This window comes from Ctenocephalides felis, unplaced genomic scaffold (genome assembly GCF_003426905.1).
Source record: "Ctenocephalides felis isolate EL2017-DRISC unplaced genomic scaffold, ASM342690v1 CF-g0.4_SCAFFOLD_00428, whole genome shotgun sequence".
NCBI lineage: Eukaryota > Metazoa > Arthropoda > Insecta > Siphonaptera > Pulicidae > Ctenocephalides > Ctenocephalides felis.
This window is the reverse complement of record NW_020536582.1, coordinates 12,550-16,850: the sequence shown is the minus strand read 5'-3', so window position 1 is coordinate 16,850 and position 4,301 is coordinate 12,550. Positions and strand designations below refer to the sequence as shown.

At 26.8% G+C, this 4,301-nt stretch overlaps 1 non-coding gene across 1 annotated transcript; it reads left to right on the top strand.

The window, feature by feature from the left end:
* The first annotated feature begins 386 nt into the window (after positions 1-386).
* Positions 387-458, top strand: Trnap-cgg. The gene has a single exon. It is a non-coding gene; the product is annotated as a tRNA-Pro (tRNA).
* Positions 459-4,301: the final 3,843 nt, after the last annotated feature.

Here is a 4,301-nt window from a genome sequence, read left to right as displayed (position 1 = left end):
AAGATTATTCAAATTAAATGTAATGTTTCTAATGCTTGTTGAACCTAATTAATTGCTTTTATTTAATGGACTGAAATTTTAGTTTCATGTCTGTGTGAAATTTTACTAAAAATATATATATTTTTTATGTTTGTTTATTCTCAAAAATACCGATATCGACGAATACCGATATCGACGGCCAAAGCAACGAAGGCGGCTTATGCCAAAGATTTTTTTTTGTTAGTTCAAAATGACGGTATTTCTAAAAGATATAGGTTGCGATATATTATATTGGAATCCGCAAATAACAGAATTTTAGCCGCGAATACAGAAAATGAGCCTCAATTTTTTTGTCAACAAATTGTGAAAACGCGAATAAATTACCGCAAAATATTCAATTTATTAACGGCTCGTTGGTCTAGGGGTATGATTCTCGCTTCGGGTGCGAGAGGTCCCGGGTTCAAATCCCGGACGAGCCCGGTAATTTTTTTTTCATTCTCATATTAATTTTAAAATTATTACCTATTTGTTTGTATTGTTTTCGTACATTTGGACCTAAATTGGGAATAACTATCATTCAGTGGAATCCAAATAGTTTTTCTTAAACAACAATCATAACTTGAGAGTCCTGTAAGCTTGTGATAATTTTTTGATAAGATCGCTTTTTGGAAGGATTTTGAGTTAAAATAAACGTTAAAGGTTAAACTAATGTAAAGTTCAAATAGATTTGGGTTATATTTTCTTTATATTTGTTAGTCAATAAACGAACTCTAGACACTTTATTTAAAAAAATAATATATTTTAATAAGATACATAAATTATATTGCATTTTACGCTTGAGCCTTCTAAACATTCTTCAATACGACTGAAATAACGTCCAGCAGGATAATAATATTGTAATAGTAATATTAATACTGTAATATCACCAAATTTATTTTTAATGCAAACAGAACACTACAAAGTAAATAGAGTTTTTATTTTATATATTTTGCTTATTAATTCTATTGTTCAATATAAGTATCAAAAATACATAACGGTTCATCCAATCACTCATCCAGATGCAGAAACAGCTTTTATTAAGTATATCTAAATATCGTTTAAAGTAAAATATCAGAAATATTTCCAGTACGTACATCATGATTCAACTCTCGATATAATAATAAAGAAAAATTGACAACCCTCGATATGTGCTACAGAAAGTACTAATTTTTATCCTTGTATGAGAGTTTTTCTTACTTCAGAATCAAACTTCTGCAGAAGATTATGTAACTTACTATGGAGCACGTCCATAACTTTGATGCAAGCCAATAAAGCAGTCAGTTTTCAGTACAGTACGGAATGAAAGTACCTAGAAGTCGAATTTTTGTTTAGTGTTTCGTTCACAAAATTCAAGGAGATGTCTTGAGATATATGGAAAAATCTGGCAATGGTCTGATGAAGTTTAAATCGAAAACGGTTTGCACAGTCGAGATTTATAGATTTGATATGGAAATTACTTTTCTTGTTTTTGATCCGGTAATTATGCTAAAATTGCGGAAAAATCTTGCATGGTTAGAGAAATTTTAGACATTTGCTATAAACTCATTTTTGGAGTTTAGATTAAAAACTTTTGGTTTATGATAATACAATATGTATTTAGTTTAATATTATATACTCTGTAATTTGCACATTGGGGTGGTTCTTAATATGGACATTTTGGAATTTCCTTACTCCCAAGGGCTCAAATGGTACCAAATTGATAAACAATTTTCTGAAAGTTTTATCTCTAATATTAACTTTTAGTAGTGCGCAATTCCATCAAACTTCGTATGGAAATGACATGAAAAAAAATTTGAAAATTAAATTTTTTTTACATATAACTTAGCGACAATGAATTAAAAGTGAAAAATCGTGTGTTATTATTTTTATTGAAAATTTGACGCCCCGCAAAATTTTGAAAATTTTTTCATGCAATGCGCTCTATAAAAGACAATATTAAGAGCTAAAACTTTCAGAGATTTTTTTTTAACAGTTTGGAACCATTTGAGCCTTGGGAGCAAGGAATTCGAAAATGTCCACATAAGAACCACCCTATTGCACATAATAAATAAATAAAAATGATAGTTCTGTCTTAGGGCTGAATTAAACTCCAACTTGATTCAGAAAAAAATAGTGTGAGAGTTTTCCTATTGCTATGTCACTCCACAGTGCTCGAAATGGGCTATTTTAGTTGAAAAAATATTACATTTATAATTTTAGGTGAAAATTGATATCACGCATTGGGTCACCTATTATTTGTACATATACTCATAACTCATTTGTTCTTTTTCATATAAATTACACGTTTAAATTTATTATTTATAAGTTGTTCAAGCAAGTTAATATACTTCATAAACATATAATATTTTTATTATTCGTTTTGTTTAAGTTGGTTTATTAAGTATTTTTGTAACTTATTATTGTTTGATATTTATTTAAAATATACACAATGTATTGCCATATTGTACTTTCAAGGCCAAGTTGTCTCTACAACTACATAACTACAAATATTTTTCTCTTAAATTTTAAATTACCTTTGATTGAACTTTTTGAAATTATGGGTACGTTCAAATTCATATATTGCAACATAAAACTGATTATAAAAAAAAAACTTATACACATATCGTGTATATAAATTGACAGAAAAATGTGCTAACCTCATTAAAAATACGTGTTTTGAATAGTTATATACTTCAAAAAGATAAATTATTAACTGTTTAAAACGTATAATTTTTAATTAGGTTAGTCTATTTTGTGTGGTTTTATATACAATATATATGATAATTTTATAATAATTTTGATTGTGTGAAATGTATGAATTATTTTTCAGGGCAATACATCAAATAAAAATTAAATTTTTTTTAGAATATCTTTATGATATACATACGTTTCGATATTTGAACTTCTTATTTTGTGTTAATTTAAATTAGATATCAAACTAATATTAATATAATAATAATTTATTGTGATCATATTGACACTCATAGTTATACGTAATGGAAATGTATATTTTATAGAGGTATTCTATGAATTTTTCTGAAACATTCATTAAAACATTTGTGATATTATATCGTACTTTATAGATGTATTCTATTAATTTTCTAAAACTTTACATGATTACTTTGCGAATTTAGTACAAATCTACAAATGTTTACAATCTTCAAAGTTCCGAACAGCACTGCAATTATATGGTCGGGGTAAACTATGAAATTAATTGGTTTTTGTATTAGCCACAAAAGCTATTTATATTTTGAATATATGTATATATATATATATATATATATATCGAATTGTTTGCTCAAATAATATTAACTTTTAGATAGTGCACAATTCAAATTTATGGAAAATAGCATGAAAAAATTTAAAAAAAATTTGTAGAGCATCGAATTTTCAATAAAAAATGACAAGGATTTTCACTTTTAATTATTTGTCGCTAAGTCATACCTAAAAAATATTTTTTTAATTTTCAAAAATTTTTCCATGTTATTTCATACAAAGTTTGATTGAATTGCGCATTATCTAAAAGTTAAAATTAATAGCTAAAACTTTCAGAGAATTGTTTCTTATCAATTGGAAAACCATTTGGAAAATGTTCATATTAAGGACCACCCTAATATATATTATTTTATTATATATATTTATTTATTTTTAACTAAATACATATATAAATATAATAAATAACCTATATAAAATATATTTCATATATATGTTAAAGTCTGAAAAATTTCGGAATCATGAATCTAGTGCATTTTCTGCACCGTGACAGGACGAGTAATGATGGTCTGTTAACCTGCCTGATCCTCGGCAGACCTTGCGACTCGAGCAAGAGAATACTTGCACTTTTCATCCATATATTCTAGGTAACAAGATTTATAAAATCAGTTCAGTCCTGTAAAATTCTATGAATTCATTGCTGATGTAGGTAGACGTTCGTAGTATAGACTACTGCTGATATGGATAGATTTTTATTGGTTTATTTGTTTTAACAAATTTTTAAATGTCTTTAACTGGACAAATGTAAATAAAGTAGTGAATAAAAAAATTTCTAAAGTACTTCACCTGCTTCTGAAAAAAAATGAAAACAAACATTATCATTTTGATTGTAATTTATTTTGAGTTAAGAAAATATGTCACCTTTTAGATTTTTACCAAAATCTAGTGAAGCGGTGGAGGTCTATGGGATTAACGAATAACAGAGTTTTACTGAAATAGCTATCAGTATTTTATAAAGATTAGTTTAATTTCGATAATAGCACTATCGAGATTGTTTTATTGCAATATAGATTGCACTATGCTCCATACCA